We start from the raw sequence: 15,775 nt of genomic DNA on the forward strand, positions 1-15,775 counted from the left end.
ATTCCTATACTATTTTTTGCTTTCCAGAATCTATTTCGTTAAACAAGTATTACTAACTTTCTGTTTTGTTTTTTCAGAAAGTTTAATTATTTATTACAGCAATACAGAATTAATAACAATCTTAAGGATTTTTTTTTTTTATATTCTGTATTTTGTTTGTGGAGATTAAAACCTGTGTGGTTTTCTACTCCTTCTGAATTTTACTATTCTCATTTAAAGATATAAAAACTTCATCAGAGTATTGAAATTCGTAAGACGATTTGAAGAACATAAAAACTTCATCGTTTTTCTGTAAAACAGTATATAAAAACTTCGGTTTTATTTATTAGACATACTATTTTTTTGTTAATAACATTATTGTGTACTGTTCTGATTTTACCATTAATTGAACTCTTCTGTTGTTTACAGTGAGAAATGGCAATTGATAACGGAAATTCTTCTGCGACTATTGCGGCAACGACGATAGCCTCGTCAAGCCGGATTGCTGTTCCACCGATAGAGAAACCGGGAAAATTTTTCGGAGTCAACTTCAAAGGATGGCAGCAAAGGGTGTTCTTCTGGTTTACCATACTTGGTATGTAGAAATTCACTAGTGAAGAACCTCCAGTGCCTGCTGCGGACATGTCGGACAACGAGAAATTCATGATTATTGAGGCGTGGAAGCAGGCAGATTTTCTTTGCAAAGGCTATCTTAAGCGCTTTAGAGGATGACTTGTACAATGTGTACAATGCGATAAATACTTCGAAAGAATTATGGGACGCACTTGAGAAGAAATACAAGACTGAAGATGCATGCTTGAAGAAGTTCGTGGTTGCCAAGTTTCTAGACTATAAAATGATAGACAGTAAAACTGTTGGAACCCAAGTTCAAGAGCTTCAACTTATTTTTCATAACCTTATTGCTGAAGGTATGGTCGTGAATGAAGCATTTCAAGTGGCTGCAATGATTGAAAAATTGCCTCCTTCATGGAGAGATTTCAAGAATTATCTTAGGCACAAGTACAAAGAAATAAAGTTGGAAGATCTTGTGATTCGTTTCAAGATTGAGGAAGACAACAAAACAGCCGAGAAGAAGTCTCGTGGAAATTCAACGATCATGGGAGCTAATATCGTTGAGGAGACTGCTCCAAAAATTAAGAAGAGAAAGAGGTCTTCTGGACAGACTAAGGAGCAGAACAAAAAGAAATTCAAGGGCAGCTGCTACAATTGTAGAAAAAATGGTCACAAAGCCCCTGATTGTCGTCTCCCGAAAAAGTATAATAAGAAGGGACATGCCAACATAGTGGAGAAGAATTATGACATTGATGATCTGTGTGCAATGCTTTCGGAATGCAACCTAGTTGGAAATCCGAAGGAGTGGTGGATTGACTCTGGAGCCACTCGACATGTTTGTGCTGTCAAGGAAGCATTTGCGACTTACTCTACTGCTGGTCCCGAAGAAGAGCTTTCCATGGGAAATACTGCAACAGCCAAGATTGATGGTTATGGGAAGATATTCTTGAAGATGACTTCCGGCAAGGTGTTAACACTCAACAACGTTCTTCATGTTCCTACTATTAGGAAGAATTTAGTTTCTACTTCTTTGCTTGTTAAGAACGGATTCAAATGTGTATTTGTTTCTGATAAAGCTGTTGTAAGCAAGAATGAATTGTATGTTGGAAAGGGCTACCTCACAGAGGGCCTCTTCAAACTAAATGTAATGGTTGTTGACAGTATGAATAAAATTGCAGCTTCTTCTTATTTATTGGAGTCAAATGATTTATGGCATATTCTTTTAGGACATGTCAATTACAAAACCTTGCGGAAGTTAATTAATTTAGAAGTGTTGCCTAAATTTGAGTGTAATAAATCAAAATGTCAAATATGTGTTGAGTCTAAGTTTGTAAAACATCTTTATAAGTCTATTGAAAGGAATTCAAATCTTTTAGACTTAATTCATACTGACATTTGTGATATGAAGTCGACACCATCTCGAGGTAGGAAAAAGTATTTTATTACTTTTATTGACGACTGCACTCGATATTGTTATGTTTATTTGCTTAATAGTAAGGATGAAGCAATTAAAGCATTTACAAGAATGAAGTGGAGAATCAATTGAATAAAAAGATCAAAATGATTAGAAGTGATAGGAGTGGAGAATATGAATTTCCATTTGCATAAATATGTTCTGAATATGGAATTATCCATCAAACTACTGCACCTTACACACCTCAATCCAATGGAATTGCGGAAAGGAAAAATCGGACATTAAAGGAAATGATGAATTCTTTATTAATAAGTTTCGGATTACCGCAGAGTTTGTGGGGCGAAGCTATCCTTACAGCTAACCGAATACTCAATAGAGTACCCCACAGCAAAACGCAATCTATTCCATATGAAAAATAGAAAGGAAGAAAACTCAACTTGAAATATTTCAAAGTGTGGGGGTGTCTAGAAAAGGTACAAGTTCCTTTACCTAAAAGGGTTAAAATCGGGCCAAAAACTGTTGATTGCGTTTTCATTGGATATGCTACAAACAGTAAAGCATGTCGGTTTTTGGTTCATAAATCTGATAATCCCGAAATTCACATTAATACGGTAATGGAATCAGATAATGCTGAATTCTTTAAAAGTATCTATCCGTATAAAACTGAATGTGAGTCGTTAAGTGAAAGACCTAAATGACCTCCGGAAGAACCAAAGGAAAATACTCCAAGTATAGAAGATCCAAGGCGTAGCAAACGTCAAAGAACATCTACTTCCTTTGGACCAGATTTGTGACATTCTTGCTTGAAAATGAGCCTCAACTTTTAAAGCAGCTATGCCATCTTCTGATTCAGTGTTTTGGAAAGAGGAAGTCAATAGTGAGATTCAATCAATTTTGGATAACCATATATGGGAATTGGTAGATCTTCCTCCAGGAAATAAGCCTTTAGGTTCGAAATGGATCTTTAAATGGAAAGTGAAAACTGATGGCACTATTGACAAATATAAGGCAAGATTTGTTGTCAAAGGTTATAGACAAAAGGAAAGCCTTTATTACTTTGACACTTACTCGCCAGTAACGAGGATAACATCTATTAGGGTGTTAGTGGCAATAACGGTCGTGTATGGTCTTGAAATCCATCAAATGGATGTTAAAACAGCTTTCTTAAATGGAGAATTAGAGGAAGAGATTTACATGGAACAACCTGAGGGTTTTGTGGTAACTGGTAAAGAAAAGAAAGTGTGCAAACTTGTTAAGTCACTTTATGGACTTAAACAAGCACCCAAACAATGGCATGCCAAATTTGACCAAACAATGTTGGCAAGTGGGTTTAAAATCAATGAGTGCGACAAATGTGTTTACATTAAAAACACTCCAGGTCATGAAGTCATTGTTTGTTTATATGTTGATGACATGTTGATAATGAGCAAAAACATGGCAGATATAAATGCTACTAAGCGCATGTTGGCTAGCAAATTCGATATGAAAGACTTAGGAGTTGCTGATGTGATCTTAGGAATCAGAATTCACAAGACTCCACAAGGTCTAGCATTATCACAGTCTCACTACATTGAAAAGGTACTTGACAAGTTCAAGTATTTGGATTTCAAAATTGCTAAGACTCCAATTGACGTGAGTTATGCACTTCAAAAGAATGAAGGTAAAAGTGACTCACAATTGGATTATGCAAGAGTATTGGGAAGTTTGATGTATATCATGAATTGTACACGACCAGATATAGTATGTGCTATTAGTAAACTGAGTCGGTTTACAAGTAATCCCAATCACATACATTGGATGGCAATGAAACGAGTTTTGGGGTATCTCAAACATACCCAAAATTACGCTTTGCATTATAACAAATATCCCTCCGTGATCGAGGGATATAGTGATGCAAATTGGATCACTAGATCATCTGAAGGTTAAATCCACGAGTGGATATGTTTTCACAATTAGGGGTGGAGCAGTGTCTTGGAAATCATCCAAACAAACGTGCATCGCCCTTTCTACAATGGAATCTGAATTCATAGCTTTAGATAAGGCCGGTGAAGAAGTCGAATGGCTCCAAAATTTCTTGGAAGATATTCCATTTTGGCCCAAACCTTTGGCACCTATTTGTATACATTGTGATAGTCAAGCGGCAATAGGCAGGGCAGGGAGCATTATGTATAACGGAAAATCTCGTCATATACGAAGGAGACACAATACCGTTAGACAACTACTCTCTAGTGGTGTTATCACAATTGACTACATAAAGTCAAGAGATAACGTGTCGGATCCACTTACAAAAGGCCTATCTAGAGAGGCAGTTGAAAGATCATCAAAGGGAATGGGGTTAAGGTCTAGGACAAGTCATCATGACGGTAACTCCACCTAGCAGACTGGAGATCCCACGAGCTAGGTTCAAAGAGATCAAACAAAGTTATGAATAACGGTTCAACATTGTCAAATAACTCAACCCATTCTCGTGATGAAGACAATGTTCAGAAATCAAGGTAAAGCAATAAGGTTTTTTGATGAGTCAACAAAGCTTAAAGATTTTTTAATGATTTGCTAAGTCTGGCAGGATATGACCAGATAGTGTGTCTATAGGATTACACGTTTAGAAATCACCTATGTGAGTGTGAAGTATAAGTCGCTTCAAGGGAAATGAAAGTAAAGGCCCATTCTCTAAGCACTCATGAAACCAGACGGTGTTCATGGCTGAAACGAACACAACCGTGAGAACCATAGATGGTAAAGGATTGATTGTGTGACTTATGTTGTCTAGGTATACAACAAAGCTCGACGGTTCAAAGATATCAAATCTACCGATTGACCAAGTATATCTGATATAAGTTCACTACGAAAAGTTCAAAGGAAAACCTACTTATCCAGATGCAATTAATTTTTGCATGTAAAACACACACGCGTCCGTGTATTCCTTTATTTTATAGCCATTTCCCATTCATGTGGGGGATTGTTGGGATTTTAAGCTTGTGTAGCTTAAAGAGGGTGAATGAGAAATGGAAGGAAAATGAAATATTTGAGTTTCCCTTGGGAAAGGGACATTGTCCCATATCGGAGGAAGAAAAGGCTTTTGATGGGTATATATATAATTGCTCTTCTTCTAACTCTTAAAGAGTTAAGAAAAAGGCAAGCCTCGGGCCGTCGTCGTCGTCACTCGCTCGACTCGGCTTCGGCTACGGCTTCGGATTCGGATTCGGTCAAAGATCGATTGATTGATTAATCTTTTTGGACAAAATTCCTTTTAATTATTTAATTAATTAATTAATTAACGAAAAATTCAATCCGAAATAACCCGCAACCCGGTTCGGTCAGGCCCGTTTTATTTCCCGAATTATTTTAAATATATTTTTCCCGCAATATTTTAAACACCCTTTTTCCAACAGCCATGACTGTTTCTGAAAGGTTGCAAACCTTTTCAGAAACATTGCCATCAACTCTATAAATAGAGTTTGAATCCCATAATCTTTCCTTACGAAATTTTCTGAGCTTCTTCTTCTTCTTCTTCTGCACAATATTTTCCAGTGTGTTTTACGGCCATTGAGTGGTTCGCAATTCATCAGAGTTTTGGTACCAATACACTGGTGAGTTAAATCGTTCTATCCTAGGAGGATATATTCCAGCACCTCGAGTACTTGAGGGGAATAATTTCCTTAAGGACACACTGTGTATTTAGTGGGCTCGATTTATTCTTATACTGTTTTTTGTTTTCCAGAATCTATTTCGTTAAATAAGTATTACTAACTTTCTGTTTTATTTTTTCAGAAAGTTTAATTGTTTATTACAGCAATACATAATTAATAACAAGAACAACAATGAAGGACAGGTTGATCGAGCATATTTGAGGCCAGTAGTCTGGATACTATCAGTGCAAACTACACGTGAAAGGATGGCCAATTTCTGGGCAATGAGGACAAAATACGGCTACTACTGTAATAGGCTATTTTTTATATTTTCATTCGTTTAGTTAAATCAAAATGTAATATCAGTTTTGGGTATCTCAGAAAAAAATTGGTAATAGGATCTATGTATTAGGCATATCTTATGGTCTTACTCTTTGTAAGACAGCATACTACTTTGTTTTTGCTTTATTATATATATAAAAACTAGCCATAGGCACCTTGCCTAGTGGACTTGCTTTAAAAAAATAAAAAATAAAAACCTAGATTGCTAGTTTACCCTTCCATATCAACTAGAATTTAGATTTTTGACATGCATGTAATATGACAAAATTAGTTTTTCTTTTTCTTAATTAATAACGAACTCGAAAAGTTTTAGGTGGACAATAATAATCTTTTTTCAAAAGAAAATATTACTTTAAGTGGCCAATGATCAGCTTGGATTACTTTAATACATTATTAATATTCAAACTGCTCTTTAGTTTTAAATACACAAAAAGATCAATTTTAAATATAAAAAAAAAAAATTGACCACCAGCAAATTTTAGAAATTTTATAGACTATAATGATGAAATTAGCAAATGATGTTAATCCTAAATTTAAAAACATCACCATATAAACTTATTGAAGCAATTCCTGAATTTCAAGAAAATAAAAGAAAAGTATTAAGATAATATTCATGTAACTTTAAAAAAGAAGAGCTAGAGATATAGAGAATTTGCATTTCAATTACGAAATTTTTCGTCAAATATCAAGTTTTTTTTACGCTCTAAGAAAACAAAAGTTGTTTACATGATTAAGCGACTATGTCACGAAAAAATATTTAAGAATTTAAAGAAATTCTTTTTTCTTCACATGTTTGCTTCTTTGCTCTGAGGACAATTGAATATATCCTCAGACTCTGAAGAATCAAAACTCCACTTGCTGACCTTGTAAACCTTATCGTTTACACCTTTGTTAATAGGTTCGGACTTTCTTAGTGAGTCCAAAGCATCTTTCTAGAGCCCGACCTTCATCTTCATTTTATTATTATTTTAAATATTACGTTTGATTCTTTTAAAATGTTGTTCATTTGTTTCAAAAAAAAAATGGATTCTCTTTTAGGGTGTGTTTGGTACGAAGAAATATTTTTCGAAAAATGAGTAATTTTATCACTTATTTTCCATTGTTTGGTTGGTGAGTGAAAAAAAATTTCTGAAAAATATTTTTTAATATTTGATTAAAGAGTAGAAAATATTTTTTAGAAAAATATTTTTTTATGTTACTCTTCTCACTCCCTCCCTCACTTCCCCCAAATCCACATGTTTCACATGCTCCATTTTTTAGAAAATATTTAGTCTTAAATTGTGGGATTAACTAATCTCATATAGAATGTAGATAGTTAATCCAATAAATATTCCACCTCACAGGATATCATGGGATAATCCACCTTAATATATCCTGGGATATCCCATCATCGTACCGAACGATACTTTAGTATTTAGCCATTTTTTGATACGAAAGTTTTTTGAACAAAAATGCTCCCAGCTAAAACTCGAACTACTCCAAAATTACTGGAGTTCAAAACTTAAACAAGTAAAACTTTAACAAGGAAATTATCTTGTGCATATGTAATCTACTGTGACATGCAGGGTATAGACTCTGTAAGTAAGCGAAACATATTTTTTCAAGTGATTTAGTTTCCTAAATGTTTTTCTTCACTGATTGTCACTGGGCAGCCGGTGCACTAAGCTCTCGTTATGTGCGGGGTCCGAGGAAGGGCCAAACCGCAAGGATTATTGTACACAGTATTACACTGCATTTCTGCAAGAGGCTGTTTCAAGGAGCTGTGCCAAGTTTTGAATGTACAATTTAAGATTGCTCTATAATGTATAATCACAGAGAAGCAATACCAGTTTTTACAAATTAACAAGATGATCACACAACACAACCGAAATTCAGTGTACAGTCAAGAAATCAAAATATTTGAACAATAACAACAACCCAGCCTGGAGGGGCAGAGAAAAAATAGTACAAACAAGGAACATGAGTTAATGGGAAGAAAAAACCTAAAGACAAATGACAGGAAATACATCGCAGCAAACTCTGCCAATTAACTTTAGTTCGAACTCTATATAGAATTCTATCTCTGGTGCATGTAGTTCTTTCTTCTGTCTTTCTACTCCACTCCTGAATGAGGCAACAACGAGTCAAGCTCAACACACTTGATAATATTTGAATGATAAAATCACTTCTGCAGTGGATTGCTATCTTTTTTTGTTTCTCTAAATTTGGTATGACGAAAATATTTTCTAGAAAATATGTCAGTTTCTGGTGTTTGGTTGAAGAACTCAGAAGATATTTTCCCGAGAAAACATTTTCCACCAAAAGGTGTAGAATTTTCCTCACTTTCGACGGAAGTAATTTTGTTCACAATTATACCTAATTATTAACTTCATATCATTGCTTTAGCCAACAGTTAGACATGATTATAAATCTTTATTACTTAAAAATTTCATCGAAATATTGTCCAATTTGATAATATTTTTATCATTCTTTTTTCAGAAAATATTTTTCGCGCTCCAACCAAACAACGAAAAACATTTATCAGGAAATTATTTTTTAAAAATATATGCCATTTTCCAAAATTTGCTTTCTGAAAATGATTTTCGTCATACCAAACACACAATTGAATCTCTTTTTGGTAAAGCATAAGCATTTTCGAGGTAAAGCGCTATGAGTGGATCTAAAACCTCGTAGAAATGATCAATCCAGGGAGGTAATGACAACAACAACTACCCAGTAAATTCTCACTAGTGGGGCCTGGGGAGAGTAGTGTGTACGCAGACCTCACCCCTATCCCAAGGGAATAGAGAGGTTGTTTCCGAAAGACCATCGGCTCAAGAAAACAAAAAAAGGGGAGTTAGTGAAAGAACCTTTTTTTTTTCAAAATTTTAGTACACAATCTAATAATGTAATTAAGTAGAATGTTGTGGTCTAATAATCTCAAAGCTACACCACTAATAAATCTGTGTTCATCTTTCTTGTAAAATAATTTGGGCATCTAACACAAAACCCATTATAAACCAAAATAAAAAACCAAGGCTCAAATTAGTTATATAGAAAAGGATGCAACAATAACGATCCAGTGAAATATCACTAGTGGGGTCTGGGGAGTGTAGTATGTACGCAAACCTTACACCTATCCAGAGGGGTAGAGATGCTGTTTCCGAAAGAACATCGGCTCAAGAAGACGAAATAGAAAAGAATGGTAGAGGACAAATAATATAGTATCGCACCACTAGCAGTTTTACCTGAAATGCAACGGAAACAATTGATCCTTCTGTCAGTAATAACGTGGTAGGAAACAATGCTCCAAATTTGACTTGAAGCTGTCGTCATCCCACTCCAATTGGTTCCACCAATATGAATCTCCTCGTATTACTTTGATGTTCTTGGAAGTTTGAATAGAGATAGGCAACTTCCTTATTCGATCGCAATCCATCAATCCAAGTTCCTCCAGGTGTTCCCACGTACTCTGCGGCTCGCCTAGAGTTCTTAATTCTGGTAACATTTTCAACACTAACTTTCGAACTTTTAGTGTCGTCTGACTTGAGCCAAATGGCACAAACAACTCTTCAAGCTCCGCACAACAGATGATATCAATTTCTTCCAGGTGTTTAGGTACTACAGGAAAAGGTCCATCAACTTTAAAAAGACATGTTAAACGTCGACAATCATACACATCCAGTTGGCGTAATTTAGAAAATCTTAGACCCAGAAGATGACCAAAATCAGAAACACTCTTTAAATTAAAAATCTTATAGAGGCGAAGAGACTCCAGATTTGGTAGAGGGTCAAACTGTCCATTTCCTTCTTCCATTGGTTTGAAATAACAATGACATCCACTAATGTGTAGTGATTTTAATCCATAAAAATTGTTGTTGTACCCAATCAACTTGCTGAGACCGTTGCAATTTGTCAAGTACAAAAGTGAAGCAAACTGCAACATGCCTGAGAGCTGTCCCCGACTGAAAATTTCACACTCGGAAACACCTATCATCCTAGTTGAATTGCTGAATGGCATTGGCGCTTCGCCTACTTCAATGTGAAATCTTTTCAATCTAGACATCCAGGTGTGGTCTCTATTTGAAACTGATGACCTATCCAATTTGATAATAAGACAAGTCAGCTTGTGTAGATATGAGAGCTCGTCAAGCATTGGGTAGCTTCGGCCCCAAAGGTATTTAGTATCCAGCATATTTAACATTTCAATGTTAGACAATTTGAGAAGGATTCCTTCCCGAATGTTCTCCAAATCAGTTGCAGGCAGATATAATACCCTCAGATCTGTCAACTCGTCCATTCCTGGCGGCAGACGATGTAACCTTGTATTATCACAATCAAGCAATTGCAAATTGCGAAGATTACCAATAGCTGGTAACTCTGTCAAGTAGCAGCAGTTCTGTAGTACTAGAGCACGTAGTTGAGATAAACTATCGATTGAAAAAGGCAGTGCTCGAATAGAAGTGTTACTCAGATTCAGAACTCTTATGGCTGGAAATGCCAAAAAATAGTCATGGGGAATTCTCCGAAGGGGAACATTATCTTGCAAAAGTAAGGTTGTTGTCTCTGGGCATTCCAAGAAGCAATCAGGTAGACGTTCAATTTTGTTACTAACGAAAGATATTCTCTTGACAGAAGCTGACATTTTAATATTTGATATATCAGTCAACCCCATTCCAGCTTGAATAAGAGAATTGTGCTCATCCCCAAAGGATTTAGCTATCCATATAGCAACATCACGAACCACATCATGCATCTTCACAGAATTCAACTTATGGGTTGCTAGTTCAAGCATCTTTACAGAATCCCACTCGTGGGCTTCTAGTAAGCAGGCATCTTTTAGACTCTCAATCGCTTATGATTCCCCTGTTGTAGGCTTCTTCGTATGTATCATATTCATGACCAAGGAGCCCCTCTGCCCACCAACAATGTATGAGATCAGCAGTTGAAATAGCCTCTGGATATAACGAGCAATACAAGAAACAACTTTGAATATCCTCAGAGTCTAAACAATCAAAACTCCACTTGATGACCTTGTAAACCTTATTGTTTACATCTTTGTTATGAGGTTCGGACCTTCTAAGTGATTCCAAAGCATCTTTCCACAGCTCGATCCTCGTCTTCCCTCTCATAGATGCTCCAATGACAGTGATTGCTAAAGGTAATCCATCGCACTCCATTGCAATTTCTTTTGCGAATGGTTGAATATGCTCCAGATTCGCAATATCTCCCGCATTTTTGACAAACATGTGCCAAGATTCATCCTCATCCAATGTGTACACCTTTATTTTCTTGTCTGTTCTCATTTGCCTACAAACATCCAAAAACCGAGATGTTATAATTACCTTGCATCTTGGGTGATCTTCAGGTTGGGGCACACCTATATGATCCAAATTTATAGCTTCCCAAACATCATCAAGTATAAGAAGGAAACTCATTCCTTCATTAAGCCTTTGATGAATTCTGCTGGCAATGCTTTCTACGCTTTCCTCGCTATCCACCTTTAGGTTTAATCTGTTGGCAATTTGTGCTTGAACCTTTCTTATGTCTGTTGGCGGTTTGGGCACTGTAACCCATACCCCAACATCAAAAGACAGTTCAGAGCTCGACGCAGCAATCTTTAGGAGCTCATTGTTCACATTCATCACCAAAGTTGTTTTGCCGACTCCTCCAATACCCCATACACCAATGGTGCATACCTAAAAGGATTCAATTACCCTAAAAAATTATTTATCCACATAGTGAAAGATGCAGCAATGGCTATATAGATGAAATTTAGCAAATTAGAGAAAGAAGGAAATTTAGTATATGTTTTGATAATTCACTCACAATCTCTTGATCTCAACTTAATCTCCACTTAACCTCCTTAAGAAAAGTTATGGCTTAGTACATATGCGGCACCTTAAACTTGCCTAAAATCTTCATTTAGACACTTATACTAAGCCTTGTTCTAATTGAACACAAAAACTTGTTCACAAGTGTGCCTATTGAACACATGGACATAGCATGGAGAGTGTATCACACCTCTTTTTGAGAGAGTACAAAGACTTTAAGCCTGTTTGCCCATGAAAATTTTTACTTTTTTTCCGAAATTTTTTTACTTTTTTTCGAAATCAATATTTAACCATAAAATTTTTAAATTTCACTTTGAAAATGAATTTTGAAATTTTTCAAAAATTTAAAAAAACTCCAAAAAGTTATTTTTCAAAATTTTCACTTAGATCACTCACAAAAATTTAAAAACAATCCAAAATTATATTCATGTCCAAACACAATTCTAATTTTCAAATTCCATTTTAACTTTAAAAAAAATCATTTTTTTCAGTAATTTTACAATTTTTATGTCCCAATTTTTATGGGCATAGAAATTGTAAATTTCAGAAAGCAGTGAATTCTTTTTAAGTGAGAATGATATTTGAAAATTAGAGTTGTGTTTGGACATGAATATAATTTTGGGCTGTTTTTGAATTTTTGTTAGTGGTTTGAAGTGGAAATTTAAAAAAAAAAAAACTTTTGGAGTTTTTAAAATTTTCAAAAATTTCGAAATTTATTTTTAAGTGAAAAATAAAAAAATTCATGGCCAAACATTAATTTCGAAAAAAATTGAATTTTTTATGGTCAAACGGCCCCTGAGAATAGAAAAGTAAAATTCAAGAAAAAAGGGAAATGTTGACCGGAAAAGAAGACTTCCGGCGAATGTTCATGTTCTCTAATATATTCCAGTGAACATGTTGACAACAAGTTTAAGAAAAAATGAATACTTGTGAAATTTATAGTTCTAAACAAGTTAAAAAGGAATATAATATTTGTGTAGTTATAAAAAAATTTCATTAAAGTTAATATTGAAAATTTAAGCTAACTTGTTTTCAAATTTAAAAAGGTACTACTTCCGTTCCAGTTTATATGAACCTATTTCTTTTTTGGTCCGTTCCAAAAGAAATAACTCTTTTCTAAATTTGAAAATAATTTTGCTTAAACTTATCATTCTACTCTTAATGAAAAACTTTTATAACCACATAAATATTATGGGTCCTTTTTAAATTGTTTAGGATCACAAATTTCAAAAATATTTATTTTTTCTTAAATTGCGTGTCCAGTCTTTAAAAAGTAAATACCTTCGTATCGTATATTGTAACGGAGGGAGTACTATGTCCCATTTTGTTGTCTTTCTTCCTCCTCTTAAAACGAAAAATCAAATTGAAGAAGAAAGAAAGTGCGAATATCATCTTCTGCAGATTTTTCTTGTACCTGCCAATGGTAACTTCAGATTCTTATATATCCAACTAATAGTGATGCTATTGATTTGATTCTAACCTGTTCTTTACTTGATCAGTTACAAACTACACTAAAGTATCCTAATTGCTCACTTCAGTTTTGACTTATTTCTCTTGAGCTCATTCAGGTGGATTGATTTTCATTTCTCGTGGCCAAACCACTAGGCTTAATTATTTTCTAAAGCAAATCCCTAAGATCTCGCCGAAAGTAAAAAAGGGGAAGTAGCCCGGCGTAGAGTGGTGGCGGCAGATAAGAAGGGAAAAAGATAGAAAATGGAGTATTAAAAACGATAAATTAACTAGTTGGTGTGTATTTTTCTGATTGGTTTTATTTGCTATGTCAGTAGCAAGTAGCATGCACGCGCTTTGATTTGTGTAGAATTATCAAATTAGTGTTCAATAAACACACTTGTGAATTGGCTCAGGTGTTCAATTGGAGCAAAACTCAGTACGTACCAGTGTGTAAATGAAAAATACGCACAAGTTTAAACAGATGCATATGTAATCAGCCATTATTTTACTAACAATTGGGACTTTAAAACCAACTTATAGTTTGGCATATCAAATATTTTCTTAAGTGAGCTGTGTAAGAATTTCTATTACTGCTTATGAAATGTAAAATATAAAATAACTAATGTTGAGTAATTATGGTACAAGAAATAACTTAACATTTTCAAAACTACAAGAAGTCATTGTTGGAATCAATGAAAAAAAGAAAGAAAATTAATTAATGAAAACTCATTCTGAATGCATTCTTTTTATCCTTATTTTTTCAATTTTGCATTTTAATGAATTTGAGAGTTTTGTCAACTTGAAAATATGATTTTATGAGTATGTTAAATTTGAAGATTAATGGATTGGATTCTCTTACTAATTAGTTAATTCATCGTTTTAATTATTTATTCTCAATATTAAAGAAATAATTTATAAAATTCTTAATATTAGCTCATCCTAAAATTGAATATTTAATTATAATTTTATCCAATAAGTCTACTTTCAAAGGGTAAATATCTTAAATATTAGATTCCTATATAGGTCAAATAGGGAATGATTTAAAAAATAAAATTTTAAATAATTTTGAAATCCTAAATTTTATTTGTTTATTTAATAAATAAACTAATTTCTTATTTTGTATATTAAAGATAAAAATAAAACCTTTGATGAAAATTCATTAAAATAGAAAAGAGAGAAATATCTCGTTAATTAATTTTTGTCTAATATCCTTTCTTTAACTTTTGATTCTATATTTTAAATCTCTTATAAACTTGTTTCTGATCATTTTCTCTCGCACTCTTTTTCTTTTTCAAATAGATATAATATTTACTCGATAAATATTTTATTTCACTAAATAATCTTTCTAGTTTCTTCACCAATTAAAATATTCTCATTTAACCGATAAAACTTTCTCAATAATATACAACAATTTAAAAGAATTTATTTTTCAATAAATATTAATTTCACCAAATAAAAAGCCGCAACTCTTTAACTCAGAACAATACCTTATCATCTTCTAATAGTTGTAGGATTTCGTTGAGATTTCTTGTTGCTACTGACTGGCCTTCTTCTATTGATGGTCCTGGAATGAACTCAGCTTTTTGGATCTTATAAGTTTCTACCACCAAATTGGATCCAAAATTTTCTCCGATTTCTATAAGCGCGCAAAGCTGATCTCGCCTGTTTTGTGCTAGAGTGGAGATTTTCGAGCGAAGGCTCCATTTTGGACAACATTTATAAGCAAAAATCTTAGCTGTTGCAATGTTTTCTTGCATGGATTCCCATTCATTTTCTAGCTTTTGAACATCTTGGAGCCATTTGAGAACATCTGGTTTTGGTTTATAACCTTCTCTCTTAGCTACTTCCACTTTCTCTTTGATATGATCATCTCTAAGTTTTGTTAGCTTCTCCATTTCCTTCCTTAGATTTTCAACTTCTGATGAGAAATGGATGGTATTTACAATCTTAGGAAATATGAATTTAGATCCAAACTTTCCTACCTTAACAACAAAGCCAGATACAACATTAAAAAGTATGTCCATTGAACAATTCTTGAAGTACAGAAAAAAAAAAAGATGGTTCTAATATAATCAGATGATCAAATGAAGCTAAACTGTGTGTTTCCTCATTTTAAATTGTTGTTGTGGAGCCTCTTCAATCTTGCTCAGATGGGAGAAGAATGATTCCTTTGTACAACTTAAAAAGATATTCGTTGGTCCCTATTAGTATAGTTGGGGAGAATTATTTAACCTACAATTGTTGTTACATACAGTTTCATAATATATGATATTGTATTATATTGTACTGTATTGTTTAATGAATACATCGTTACCGATTGTATCGTTTGCCGTCGTTTCATGTGATCATGCAACATTACGAAAAAAGTTAGGATACATTGTAGAATTATTATATAAAAAAGGATAAATGATAAAATATGATTATTTAATAATAAAGAAGGGCAAGATAAAAGAAAAATATTAAGGTAACGACACCACCACACCAAATCCATCGTTCCATAACAGCTTGTTTGGATGGTTGTTACGTGTCGTTTGATCATAATGTATTGTACTGTATTGTTTAATTATTACAAC

The 15,775-nt window shown here is 33.9% G+C and overlaps 1 pseudogene; it reads right to left on the bottom strand.

Moving 5' to 3' along the window:
* Window positions 1-7,736: 7,736 nt before the first annotated feature.
* Window positions 7,737-15,375, bottom strand: LOC107818874 (disease resistance protein At4g27190-like; annotated as a pseudogene).
* Between the last annotated feature and the right edge of the window lie 400 nt (window positions 15,376-15,775).

The sequence above is a fragment of the Nicotiana tabacum genome, chromosome 15 (assembly GCF_000715075.1).
Source record: "Nicotiana tabacum cultivar K326 chromosome 15, ASM71507v2, whole genome shotgun sequence".
Taxonomy (NCBI): Eukaryota; Viridiplantae; Streptophyta; class Magnoliopsida; order Solanales; family Solanaceae; genus Nicotiana; species Nicotiana tabacum.